Source organism: Penaeus vannamei, chromosome 20, assembly GCF_042767895.1.
Source record: "Penaeus vannamei isolate JL-2024 chromosome 20, ASM4276789v1, whole genome shotgun sequence".
Taxonomy (NCBI): Eukaryota; Metazoa; Arthropoda; class Malacostraca; order Decapoda; family Penaeidae; genus Penaeus; species Penaeus vannamei.
The window spans coordinates 11,333,809-11,348,808 of NC_091568.1; the positions used below are offsets into that span (position 1 = coordinate 11,333,809).

At 42.0% G+C, this 15,000-nt stretch overlaps 1 long non-coding RNA gene across 1 annotated transcript in view; it reads right to left on the bottom strand.

Annotated features, from left to right (window-relative positions):
* The window catches only part of LOC138865320 (uncharacterized), a 110,532-nt gene that overhangs the window by 24,289 nt on the left and 71,243 nt on the right, over positions 1 to 15,000 (bottom strand). Inside the window, exon 2 of the long non-coding RNA XR_011399369.1 lies at positions 4,432 to 4,503. This is a non-coding gene — a long non-coding RNA (uncharacterized lncRNA). The remainder of the gene's footprint in view (positions 1 to 4,431; positions 4,504 to 15,000) is intronic.

Genomic DNA, 15,000 nt, shown 5'->3' on the forward strand with positions numbered 1-15,000 from the left:
AAACCCCAAAAAATCCCGGTCAACCACAGCAACACAGCATGAGCATCAACACCACAGCAACATACAGCATGAGCATCAACACCACAGCAACACAGCATGAGCATCAACACCACAGCAACACAGCATGAGCATCAACACCACAGCAACACAGCATGAGCATCAACACCACAGCAACACAGCATGAGCATCAACACCACAGCAACACAGCATGAGCATCAACACCACAGCAACACAGCATGAGCATCAACACCACAGCAACACAGCTTGAGCATCAACACCACAGCAACACAGCATGAGCATCAACACCACAGCAACACAGCATGAGCATCAACACCACAGCAACACAGCATGAGCATCAACACCACAGCAACACAGCATGAGCATCAACACCACAGCAACACAGCATGAGCATCAACACCACAGCAACATAGCATGAGCATCAACACCACAGCAACACAGCATGAGCATCAACACCACAGCAACACAGCATGAGCATCAACACCACAGCAACACAGCATGAGCATCAACACCACAGCAACACAGCATGAGCATCAACACCACAGCAACACAGCATGAGCATCAACACCACAGCAACACAAGCATGAGCATCAACACCACAGCAACACAGCATGAGCATCAACACCACAGCAACACAGCATGAGCATCAACACCACAGCAACACAGCATGAGCATCAACACCACAGCAACACAGCATGAGCATCAACACCACAGCAACACAGCATGAGCATCAACACCACAGCAACACAGCATGAGCATCAACACCACAGCAACACAGCATGAGCATCAACACCACAGCAACACAACATGAGCATCAACACCACAGCAACACAGCATGAGATCAACACCACAGCAACACAGCATATCAACACCATAAACCTTTTCCAACCGACGGCGCATCGGCAATAACAGCAGTCCAGCAGTGCCTGAGGATGACTGGCACTGGCACCTAACAGCCTATTTCCGCGCGGTGCCATAAATCCGCGCGCACACTGCTTGCACCTCGTTCATCTCTCTGCAAGCACTGGCACAAGGGGACAATGCACCCTCGATTGTCATGGCGCCTTTACACGACTGAGGTGCAAGTGTCACGGGCATTTCTGTTCCGCCATGACACTTTTATGTCAAGGTGACTCCGTTTGGTGGTGTCGTTGGACTGTAAATCGTGCTTTTGGAGTTTTGTTGATATATCTCTTAATTATGAGTCATTGCATCTTTGGTCATTGCAATTAACTCCCTCAGTAACGAAGCGACTGCAACCTTCACTTCTCCTTTGCAGAGCTAGGGCACAAGGGGGGGGGTAAATAACAGAATCTTCTATCTCTTCTATCTCTAAGTCAGCTAATAATCGATTATTATTTTTTGAGAAACTGACGTTAAGGAAGAGATTAATGTCAAGGAAGAGAAGAGGTTGATGTCAAGGAAGATACCAGATTGATGTCATGGAAAGCGAGATAATAGATCGATGTCAAGGAAGAGAGCAGTCGATGTCAAAGAAAAGAAGTTGATGTCAAGGAAGAGAAGAGCTTGATGCCAAGGAAGATACCAGACTGATGTCATGGTAAGCAAGACAATAGATCGATGTCAAGCAAGAGAATAGATCGATGTCAAGCAAGAGAATAAATTGATGTCAAGAGAAGACTAATGATGTCACAGACAGACGAGCTCGATGTCAGAACAGGGAAACGCCAGCAGTCCCTCCCGGAAACTCAGCGAGACACACGCACTTGCTGACATCACGTGACACCTCTCGACGCCGGTTCTCAACACCTGATGCTTGGTCTATCGATCGCTGTAGTTAGGAAAATGAATCATGGGGTGTCAGTCAACGCTGTCCATTACAACTCTTTGCTTAGGCCTATATTGCTCTCCCTATCGGAGGCTATAACTGTCATAATAACAATTCCACTATTGATGTTATCACTACAAAACTATGAAGCTATAAAGACGACCTATTCCGACCAAGCACAACAAAAAAGAATAAACAAAACAAAACAAAAACACAGACCAACTCACCATCCCCCCCCATAACACAAACAATCCCCGCCTACTACACAAAGCCAACAAAGAAGAATTTTAAAAATGAGAAAAAAAGAGGGAAAAATATACAAGTCTCCCCTCAACGAGTTATTAAGAAAACGGAAGACCTCGTGCAGCGTCGGGCCAGAGATCCAATCACAGCCGTCCATCAGGAGCAAGATTAACGACGTCATTGCAAAGACAACATTGCAAATCACAGCGAATGCGACAGGAGAAAGACGCTAACAAAGGATGACAAAGAGAGGAGTTATACCCAGAATTCAGGACATAAAAAAAATCTTTAGAATCAGAGAAGTGGGGTAAAAGTAACAAGTAAAAAAATAAATAAATAAATAAAGAGGAAGAAAAAAAAAACTAACATAAAACTCACACAAGAAGCAAAGCGGGAGAGGCAGAAAAGCAGAAAAGCAGAAAAGCAGGCAAGCAGGGAAGCAGGGAGGCGGGGCAAACAGGGCGCTTTTGCCTCCGGGCTAAAAGACCGATTATTATGTCCTCATAATACCAACTTTAATGAGTTAACTTTTCGAAGTGTATGAAGGAAGCCCGGGCGATTATGTATCACGTGTCGGCTAGTATGTATCATGTGCCGAAGCATGAATACCTCGTAAAGGTGCGTTCAAGAAGAGAAATTTAGAACGAAGGATACTGTGGTACAGGTGGAGAGGGGGAGGAAGGGGCGAAAGGGGAAAAATGAATGAGGAAAAAAAAAGGAATGAAGTGAGGTGTTGAGAATGGGAGTGGGAGGAGGAAAAGGAGAAGGAGGAGGGAAGGGAGAGGGGGAGAGGGAGAAGGAGGAGGAGGGGAGAGGAGAGGAGGGGTAAGGGAGAAGGAAGAGGAGGAGGAGGAGGGAAGAGAGAGGGGGAGAGGGAGAGGGTAGAGGAGGAAAATAGAAAGAGGGAAGACGAATAGGAAGACGAGGGGGAAGAGAGAGGGATAGAAGGAGAAGGAGAAGCAGGAAGACGAAGAAGTGGGAGAGGAGGAGGAAAGGGAGAAGGAGAAGGAGAGGGAGAGGAAGAGTTAGAGAGAAAGGAAGTAATGGGAGAAGAAGGAGAGGAAGAAGAAAAAGAAGAGGAGGGGGAAAGGGAGGGGGGCAGGGAGAAGGAGAGGAAGAATTAGAGAGAATGGAAGGAGTGGGAGAAGAAGCAGAGGGATAGAGAGAGAGAGAGAGAGAGAGAGAGAGAGAGAGAGAGAGAGAGAGAGAGAGAGAGAGAGAGAGAGAGAGAGAGAGAGAGAGAGAGAGAGAGAGAGAGAGAGGAAGGGAAAGAGGGAGAGAGGGACAGGCGGATGGAGTGAAGGAGAGAGAAACAAACAAGCAGACTGACAAGATGAACACATAAAATAACAACACCAAAATAAATAAGAACAAAATGCCGACATTAAATATTACGAATGCCCCTAAAATATAAGAATCCCACCTGTTCTTCTGTTCATTAGATTTCCATTTCCACGCGAGAACATTCAACGTCAGTGACTAAGACAATAATGGCGATGATGATGATGGTGATGACTGGTGGTGGTGAAGATGGTGATGACTGTGGTGGTGGTGAAGATGGTGATGACTGTGGTGGTGGTGAAGATGGTGATGACTGTGGTGAAGATGGTGATGACTATGGTGGTGGTGAGAATGGTGATGACTGTGGTGGAGGTAAAAATGGTGATGATTGTGGTGGTAAAGATGATAATGATGGTGATAACTGGTGAAGATGGCGATGACTATGGTGGTCAGTCATCCCCGCAAGCCCACTTTCCTCACCCTCGCGCCACACAGCCGCCGCCTCTCCACCCGTCCGTGTTTACTCCCCGCCACTTCCTCGCGACGGACGCACACCAAGCAGTCGAGTGTTGCAGAGGTAACGACCGGCGAGGAGCCCATTATAGCGTGACTAATTGCAACATTCGCGCTGCACCGGGATTGCACACGTCGGCAAACACTCCTTATTCCTCTTTCGAGTGCATGTTGATGAGTCCCTTTTTTTTTTGGAATAGAAAATCTGAAGCTCCATACCGTCTTTTTTTTCTTCTTTCGGGGTAAATAAAGAGGGAAAATAGGAATGATTTTCTAAAAAATATATATATATATATATATATATATATATATATATATATATGTGTGTGTGTGTGTGTGTGTGTGTGTGTTCAATGACGATGGTGTAGCAAGAGCATCAACAACCGCAGCAAGAAAGAGAGAAAAAAAAGGAAAGACGACAGAAACCAATAAAGCAACATGTGCAAAAACAAGAACGTAACCGTAAAAAACAAGCGAAACTGCATCCAAAAAAATGAAGCAATGACCACAAAAATAGCAGCGAACAGAAGGACCGAACAAAACAAACGCAAAACTCAAAAGGGACAATGCTCCACCAGCCAACTCACCTGACATATGGACACCGGCGGGACTGGACACCGAAGCACGCGCTCTCTGCTACATCCTCTCTCTTCGCCGACCTGGAAATAGAGAGAGGCGGTTAAGGCGGCGGCACGGAAACGGGGAGAGCATTGCTAATACGAAAATCAAAATCTGGAAACGGGAGAAAGTCTTGTTATTGCGACCTGTAGAAAGTCTTGTTAATGCGACCTGGAACTAGGGAAAGCCATGTTTATGTGGATTGAAATAAGGGAACGCCTTGTTGACACGTATTACCACATAAAAAAAAAGTCTTGTTAACACGAATCAAAACTAGGAAAAGCATCGCTAACACGAAATGCCAGCAGCGAAAGCCTTGTCAACACGAATCAGAACTATGAAAAACCTTGTAAACACAACTTGAAGCCAGGAAAGCCTTCTTAACACGAATCAAAACAAGGGAGAGCCACTTTAACTCGACCTGGAACTAGGGAAGCCTTGTTAATACGACCTGGAAATAAGGTAAGCTGTAAGCCTTGTTAACGCGACCCTGGTGTTGTTTGCCTGTCATTGTCAACCGCTGATGCTATGCTTTGTCCCTGATAATTGCTTGTCTGTGCTGTTATTGTGCTAGGGGAGAGGGGAGAGGGAGAGGGGAAGTGGGAGAGGGAGAGAGGGGGGGGGAGGGGGGGAAGTGGGAGAGAGAGGGGAAGTGGGAGGAGAGAGGAGTTGAGAGAGGGAGAAGGGAGAGGGGAAGTGGGAGAAGGAGAGAGGAATTGAGAGAGGGAGAAGGGAGAGGGGAAGTGGGAGAGGGAGAGAGAAGGTGGGAGAGGGAGAGGGGAAGTGGGAGAGAGAGGGGAGGAGAGGGGAGATGAGAGGAAGGGAAGAGGGAGAGAGGAGGTGAGAGAGGGAGAGGGGAAGTGGGAGAGGTAGATGGGAGGAAAAGGAGGAGAGGGGAGATGAGAGGAAGGGGAGAGGGAGAGGGGAAGTGGGAGAGGTAGATGGGAGGAAAAGGAGGAGAGGGGAGAGGGAGAAGGGAAGTGACAGCGGGAGATGACAGGAAGGTGAGAGGGGAGGAGGCGTGCGAGATGAGAGGAAGGGGAGGAGAGGAATATGACAGGAGAGAGAGCGGGAGAGAATGAGAGGAGGAAGAGGTAAGGGAGAAAATGGAGAGGTGAGAGAATGAAGAGGAAAAGATAAGGTGCGGGATGGATGAGTATGAAAATGAGGGAACATAAGAGTGAAATATAGGGATAAAGAATAACAAAGCAGAAAAAGGGGAGGTGATATTGAGAGTTGGAGGTGGAGAGTGGACGGGAGGAAGAGGGGAGATGAGGAGAGGAGGATAGAATCAGGACAGTATATTATGCACTTCGCAGATGTGTATGTAGATTGACTGATATTTAGATAGATATATACGACAGAATTAGATTCCCTATCTATAAACTCTAACTTATGATCAAAGCCATACACGTATTCAGATCTACAGCTCTATACAGGCACTATATTATACCTATACCTGTCTACCTAAGTTGCCCTTTGTAAATATAAACGAATAACATAATATATATATATATATATATATATATATATATATATATATATATATATATATATATATATACCTATATATATACATATATATATACATATATATATATATATACATGTATACATACACACATAAATACACATATATGAATATAATATATTTACATACTTTACACACACGCAAAAAAAAAAAAAAAAAAAAAAAAAAAAAAAAAAAAAAAATAAAAAAATATATATATATATATATATATATATATGTAAGTATATATATATATAATTATTCTTGAATGAATATAATATATATACATACATACATACATACATATACATACTTTACACACACACACACCGATATATATATATATATATATATATATATATATATATATATATATATATATACATATATATATATACCTAAATGCAGCCAAACTACCTAAAGTGAGCATTATCCCACCAACCTAACCGCATGACTCTCTATTCGGTCCCTGGCCAGCCCCCCCCCCCCAAAAAAAAAAAAAAAAAAAAAAAACACAATCAATCCCTGAACCGTGACAAGGATTATCCAATCAGATCACAACTGGCTACTCTAGTACACCCTTTAATACCTTGAATCTGACCCCCTGATATCTAATATTCATTTCAATATGATAAAGTCCACTTCCTGATAATCATCTTATTATCATTTCATTATATGTAAAAATAGATGAGGAAACAACTCAAAGAAAAAAAAGTACTTGAAATGCAAATACAGAATAATAATAATAATAAAAAAGACAATAGAAATATGTCGTATCCTGTCAAATGCCACATGGGAAACCCCTGATGTAGCATATGCCAATGAGTAATTTCTATTGTAATTATAGTAGAGAAATCCTTCTAGCGGGGTCGTGTGTCAAGTTGGCTTACTTGGCTCGCTCTGGGTTGCACCTACAGCGGCCGGGGTTCGATTCCTTGTGAGGGAGGATGGGTTAGATTTATAGATAGATTTATATCAAAGCGTTAATCCACCATTTCATTATGAACAGACGCAAATACATTTATACACGCATGAAATGAAACACTGGCGAAATGTAAAAGAAATAAAAACGAGACGTTTCGAACGTAAAGTTTTCATCATCAAACGCAGCAAGAAAGAAAGAAAAAAAGAAAAGAAAGAAAGAAAGAAAAAAGAAAAGAAAGAAAGAAAGAGAATAGAAAAGAAAAAAGGAAGAAAGAAATGAGAAAAGAAAAGAAACATAAAAAACGAGATGGATCTATTTCGGTTTCTTCTGCGTCTGACGAGTAACTCCACACGCTCGAAACACCGCATTTTTATCCCATTCCTATGATGGAAGTGTATCAGTTCTGCATCTATTCCAACTTACATAACCGTGAATAAATATACACTTGTCCATGTGGAATTATCATCATAATTAAATGGAATTATTGCTAAAATCATCAAAAACACCATTTAGAAGCAAGAAAAGGCATACAATACGAACATGTATAAGCGTACCTATGTCGGAGCTTACGAACCCACCAGTGCCCTTATTAATTAAAGCACAAACGCATTGCGAAACATAAAAATGCATTGCAGAATATAAACAACACAGCACGGAAGTAAAAGTCCGACCCACAATAACAGCGTCACAGTTCACCCCGATGCCTTATGGAAATTAGAACAGCAAATTTCGAGGTATTACAATGCAGTTGCGACTAATCCTGTGTAATTTCAGGGATCCATATGATGCAGTGGGACACTAATCTTTGAAATTGATATGCTAACGGCCGGTGTGGCATATTTATCAATTTTCACCAAGTTATTGCTGGTGCACCGAACAGAGAGCGATGTCAGATGTTTTAGATTGTATCGAATGCATTTTCGTACCGTACAGTGTATACATGTACATATAGCTTTATGTATAAATACATGTATACATACACATTCACATAAATAATGCATACACACATAAATACATGCGTGTGCTTTTGCTTGTACATGTCCGCGTGTACGAATACCTGCAAACACGCACATCAAACGGCCAAGCATTTCCACTCCCATATCCGCACTCAAAACACCCTTATTTCACAGCACCCTCGCATCGTGCAACAGGATGTCACACAATCACCCATAAAAAAAAAACATCACAAACGAGCGTTATCTTTCTCATCGCGAGATATCAGTGCCGTAAAATAAATGAATAAATAAATAAATAAATAAACAATAAATAAATAAATAAAATAAAATAAAAAAATTCCCCGGTTTCTTCCTTCCTGATGCTCTTATGGAAGTGCGTGGGTAAAGGATACAGAAAGGAGCAGGAAGGATAACGAAGGATGAAATGAGGAGCAGGAGGAGGAAGAGGAGGGGAACGACAGGCAAGAGGATTGGTTTGGAGGTAAGGAGAGAGGAAGAAGGGAGGAGAAAGAAGGAGGGACGAAGAGAAAGAGAGAGAGATAGAGAGGAGTGTAAACGAGTTGCAGTGTTAATCTTAATGATGAGCACACACGCAAGATCTTGAGGCCAGACAGCTGATGAAGTCATGGTTCCTCCGCTTATTAGGAAGCAGGCGCCAGCAGGAGATAAGCAGCCGGCGCCATTCGTGGTGGCGGCCGTGCGGGAACAGGTGGGCTTCTGACGTCACCGCAAAGAGCGCCTGAGGAACGCAAAAGAGCGCCTGGGAACGCAAAAGAGCGCCTGGGGGAACGCAAAAGAGCGCCTGGGAACGCAAAAGAGCGCCTGGGAACGCAAAAGAGAGCCTGGCGAACGCAAAAGAGCGCCTGGGAACGCAAAAGAGCGCCTGGGGAACGCAAAAGAGCGCCTGGGGAACGCAAAAGAGCGCCTGGGGAACGCAAAAGAGCGCCTGGGAACGCAAAAGAGCGCCTGGGGAACGCAAAAGAGCGCCTGGGGAACGCAAAAGAGCGCCTGGGGAACGCAAAAGAACGCCTGAGGAACGCAAAAGAGCGCTGGGAAAGACGCGAACTCAGTCGTCCATGCTCTCTCTCTGACCTTGCTAGGGTCGGGTCGGCAATGGCGCCTACTGTGCAACTATATATAGGCTTTTGTTGCGTGACATAAGACCGATTTGTTAAGATTGTCCGACGCCCGACCCGATGAATCTTCATATATACGGACTTGCATATAATCCGAAGTAAATACATATCCCTTTAATCAGCCATACATATAATCCGAAATAAATACACATCCCTTTAATTAGATATGCATATTTCATAAATAAATACATATCCCTTTAATTAGACATGCATATCTCATAAATAAATACATATCCCTTTAATTAGACATGCATATCTCATAAATAAATACATATCCCATTAATTAGACATGCATATCTCATAAATAAATACATATCCCTTTAATCAGATATACATATCTCATAAATAAATATATCCCTTTAATTAGACATACATATCTCATAAGTAAATACATATCCCTTTAATTAGACATGCATATAATCCGAAATAAATACATATCCCTTTAATTAGACATGCATATAATCCGAAATAAATACATATCCCTTTAATTAGACATGCACATATCTCCGAAATAAATACACATCCCTTTAATTAGACATGTATATCTCCGAAATAAATACATATCCCTTTAATTAGACATGCACATAATCCGAAATAAATACACATCCCTTTAATTAGACATGCATATCTCCGAAATAAATACATATCTATCAACTTAGACATGCACATCTCCCGGACAGATAGACAGATAAATGCATACCAATCAGATAATCAGACAAATATGCCTTTATTCCTGCGAATGTGCATGCCCGCATATATAAATATTGATTAATTTCGGGCCTCTTGTTCTAACCAAGTGGCCGTTAGAGTTAAAGAGAAAAAAGTTGCATTGGCTATAAGAGGCAGTGAACATCAGCACTATTGCATAACATATAACCAGTGACAAAAACGGAACCGCCATTGAAATAAGGATACCGAATTACATGAAGGTCAGGTCAGAGTACGTTCTTATGAGAGTGCAGAGAGTGGGAGAGAGAGAAAGAGGGAAAGATGAGGGATAGAGAGAAAGAGGGAAAGATGAGGGATAGAGGGAAAGAGAGAAAGAGGGAAAGATGAGGGATAAGGAGAAAGAGGGAAAGATGAGGGATAGAGGGAAATAGAGAAAGAGGGAAAGATGAGGGATAGAGCGAAAGAGGGAAAGATGAGGGATAGAGAGAAAGAGGGAAAGATGAAGGACAGAGGGAAAGAGAGAAAAAGGGAAATAGGGTAAGTAGGAGGGAGAGAGAGAAGGAGAGATGAGGAAAAGAGGAGAAGAGTTAAAAGTGAAAAGGGTAAGAGAGAGGAGGAAGAGGAGAGATGAGGAAACGAGGGGGAGAGTTAAAAGTGAAAAAGGTAAGAGAGAGAGAGGGAGTGAGAGGAAAAAAAAAGACATCACAGTCGCATCATTCAACCTGTCACACACGTGTCACCTAACAACAAACAAACAAACAACCCACAAAACAGATCTACAAATAAACATATAAACAAAATAAAAACAAAAAAAAAAAGATCTAGCCCTAAATACACAATTATCCATTCCGCTCTTTCGACATTTAGCGAAATAACCTATAATTAAATATTTTTCCCTTTAATTAAATTCCCCGATACATCAAAACGCACACAGGTGGAAGATACACATGGACACACACGCTCAGGTCGCCGTGTGCGTTGGCCAGGGTGACAGGGACAGAAAAACAGCCATGGATACATTTCGTAAACAAACACTGGCAAAATAAAACGCTCTTTACCCTTCTTTCTCGTTTATTCCTTCTCTCTTGTTCCCTTTCTTTCTTATTCTTTAGTTCACTTTCCTTCTCTTTCTCCTTCGTTCGCTTTCTTTCTTCCCCTTTCTCTCTCGTTCTCTTCCTTTTCTTTCCCCCTTGTTCTCTTTATTTTTTCTTTTTCTTTCTTCCTGTCTTTTCGTCATATTTTTTTCTCCCACTGTCTTTCTGCACGTCCGTCTGTCTCTATCTCTCTTCTCTCTTTCTCTCCCTTTATCTATCTCCCTATCTCTATTTCTATCTCAAACTCTATCTTTATGTATCTCTCTCTCTCTCTCTCTCTCTCTCTCTCTCTCTCTCTCTATATATATATATATATATATATATATATATATATATATATATATATACATATATATCACAACAAACATATACGTACACATACAAATAAACATGTACAAACAAGCAAACACACAAACAAACATACACAACCTCCCACCTTCTCCCCCCCCCCCCTACACAACCGAAACACAACCACAGCACCCACGCCCGCGCGCACAACACCGCCCGCCGCCCTTGAACTCGCTCTCCGGCCAAAAATCCCGCCTCGATAACTTAGTCCCGCCCACACAGGGACTTATTAAGTGAGGGCGAGGATGACCTAAGTTACCTCATCCTTTTGAGATGTAATTTTACTTTAAGTCTCAATAAATAAAGTCAAAAGTCATAGTACACAGCGATGCACTGGTTCCGAGGGCGTCCACACTGGTTATAGTACGGAGGCGAGAGGGTGGAAGGTGGGGTGGTGGGTGGTGGGTGGGTGGAGGAGTAGGGTGGAAAGTGGAGGATAGAAGGTGGTGGAGGAAGTCGGGTGGAAGGCGGAAAGTGGAGGGTAGAAGGTGGTGGAGGAGTACGGTGGAAAGTGGAGGAGTACGGTGGAAAGTGGAGGGTAGAAGGTGGTGGAGGAAGTAGGGTAGAGGGTGGTGGAGGAAGTACGGTGGAAGGCGGAAGGTGGTGGGTGGATAGTGGGAGGAGGAAGTAGTGTGGAGGCAGGAGGGTGGATAGTGGAAGGTAGTGTGAGAAGAAGGCAAGAGGGTGGTGGGTGGAAGGTGGAGGAAGTAGGCAGGAGGTGAAGAAAGTCAGGTGGAAGGTGGAAGGTGGTCTGAGAAGGAGGCAAGAGCGTAGTGGGTGGAGGTAGGAGAATGGAGGGTGGAGGGTGGAGGATAGATGGTGGAAGGTGGAAGGTGGAGGGTGGAGGGGGAGGGTGGTGCATGGAAAGTGGAGGGGGATGAAGGCAAGAGGGAGGTGGGTGGAGTTAGGAGATTGGAGAGTGAAGAGTGGAGGACAGAGGGTGGAAGTGGGGTAGGGATCACGAAGGAGGGGTGAGAAGAGAGTAAAAAACAAGAGAGGAAAGGTGGGTAATAAAAAAGGAAGAAATGTGGTGGAAAACAGGAAGAGAGAAAACAGGAACGCTGTGAAAGATGGAAAGAAAATGAGTGTGTGGAAGAGAGGAATAAAAAGGGAAGAAGGGAGGAGAGTGCAAGAGGGAAAGAAGACGTAAAAAGGAGGATGGCACAGGAAGGAAGGAGAAGAAAAAGATGAAACGTTCAGAGGATGGTGGAAATAGGGCATCCCTCCCCTCTTCCATCCCTCCATCCCTTCTCCCTGCCTCTCCCCTCACTCCCCCCGTCACCTCTCCATCCCAACCTCCACCCTCTCTCTCCACCTCCCTCCATCTTTTCTCCCTGCCCCCCCCCCTCCCTCCCTCCCTTCCGCCATCCATTCTCTCCACCACCACCACCCCTCCCTCCCTTCCGCCATCCACTCTCTCCACCACCACCACCACCCCTCCCTCCCTCACTCTCCCTTCCTCCCTCCCACCCACCCTCCCTTCCTTCCCTCTCCCTCCCTTCCTCCCTCTCCCTCCCTCCCTCCAGCCCGAGAGATGTGAACTAACCAAGTTAACAATATGCCATCATATGCGAATAGACAATCTTTACTCCCGATTTCGCCTGGGACACCTACGAGATAGTCAAGGATAGGGACACACAGGAAAATGGTCTATGATAAAAGATACAAAGTGGGAATAGTGTTGTTTATAGTGAGACTCATCAGTGGTGGAGTAGTAGTAGTAGTAGTAGTAGAAGTAATAGTAGTAGTAGTAGTAGTAGTAGTAGTAGAAGTAGTAGAAGTAGTAGTAGTAGTAGTAGTAGTAGTAGTAGTAGTAGTAGTAGTAGTAGTAGTAGTAGTAGTAGTAGTAGTAGTAGTAGTAGTAGTAGTAGCAGCAGCAGCAGCAGCAGCAGCAGCAGTAGTAGTAATAATAGTAGTAGTAGTTGTTGTTGTCCATTAATAAGTTATAGCATTTTGATAATATAAATAACAATACTGTATTGACTATAATAGCAATACTGTATTAATCATAATAACAGTAATAACATGAAGAACAACAATAATGACTTATATAATAGTAATAACACCACTACTACTACTACTACAGATAGTAAAAATAGTAGTCGTAGTAGAAGTAGTAGTAGTACTAAAAGTAGTAATGGTAGTAGCAGTAGTAACAATAACAAAGACAAGAACAATAATAATAACAACAACAACAACAACAATAATAATAATAATAATAATAATAATAATAATAATTGTAATATCAATAACAGTGACAATGATAACAATAATATCAAAAACAATAATGATGATAATAACAACAACTATGATCCTCATTATCGTTATAATTATAATCATTACCACTAGAAGCAGCATTAGTAGTTGTCATCATCACCATTCTAACAGCAATAGCAATAACAACAACAATAAAGATAATGATGACAACAGAAAAAATAAGAACGAAAACAATGAAACAATAAAACGCCGAAAACAAAAACAAAAAATAGCAATGATAGAGCCTACAAAAAAAATCCTGTAACCCCCACCCTAATTTGAGGGTCAGAACCTAAAATATTTGACAATTTCTGCTTCTAATTCCAGACAATAATTTTCGCATGAAACCGGTGCCTTCGGGTATTAATTGCTGCATAAAGCTAAGAAAGTTACTAATTTGCATGTTTCTTGGGGTATCCACTGTTGCATAAAACTAATCAAACTGCTAATTTGCTGGAGTTAGATAGTCATGGAATCAGTATTTTGGAAAAGTAAAAATAGGAGAGTTGGATGTGGAATCGTAAATTAGTTACCTTAGTCGTTTATATACATATATATATATATATATATATATATATATATATATATATATATATATATATATATATATATATATTTTTTTTTTTTTTTTTTTTTATTTTTTTTTTTTTCTTCTTCTTCTTTCTTTCCTCCTTTTCATTCTTTCTTTCTTTCTTTCTTTCTCTTCATTCTTTCTTTCTTTATCTTCTTTCTTTCTTTCTCATCATTCTTTCTTTCTTTCTCTTCTTTCTTTCTTTATCTTCTTTCTTTCTTTCTTTCTTTCAATGATATATATATTTTTTCATTTGTCCGAACATCAATATTGATAATGACGGTGATGATTATATCCCTTATTTTTGCCATGAAACTGAGATCTGACATTTATCCAAATAACAATGATAATGATGGTAACGATGGTGATGATGATGATTATATCACTTATTATCGACATCATCACCATCGTATTTCTCATCACCATTATTTCCATCCTATCTATCATCACCATTATCTCCATCGTATCTCTCCTATCTATCATCCTATCATCCTATCTATCACCATATATGTCATCACCACTAACCTATCTCCTTTCCACTATTTTCTATAACTCATCACTTTCATCATCACATTTCACAACTCATCATCATCATCTCCATTTTCCTCACCTCCTATTCGTAACAGATTTCCCAATTTTCCTTCGATAATAATATTGTGAGGAAGACTTGATGTTAACGAAGGCAAGAGGCAACTTAATAAGGAAGGAGGGGGGGGGGGAGGGTGTAAAAAGGGGGAGGGAGGAGGGGGAAGAGGGAGGGGTGGAGGAGAAAAGGGGGAAGGGGTGAAGGGAAGAAGGAACTTGTGATACTTGATATGGTGATTGTGGTGATAATGATGATGATGACGATGATAGTGATAATGATGATGATGATGTGGATGATGATGATGATGATGATAATGATGACGATAATAATGATGATGATGATAATGATGATGAAGACGATGATGAGACAAAAAGAAAGAATGAGCGAGAGGGAAAATGCAAGAAGCAGACATACAAAGCCTTGAAGTCTTTAAAGGCGAATTTCCAATTACATCCCAGTAAATGCTGCACTAAAAACACCAATATAT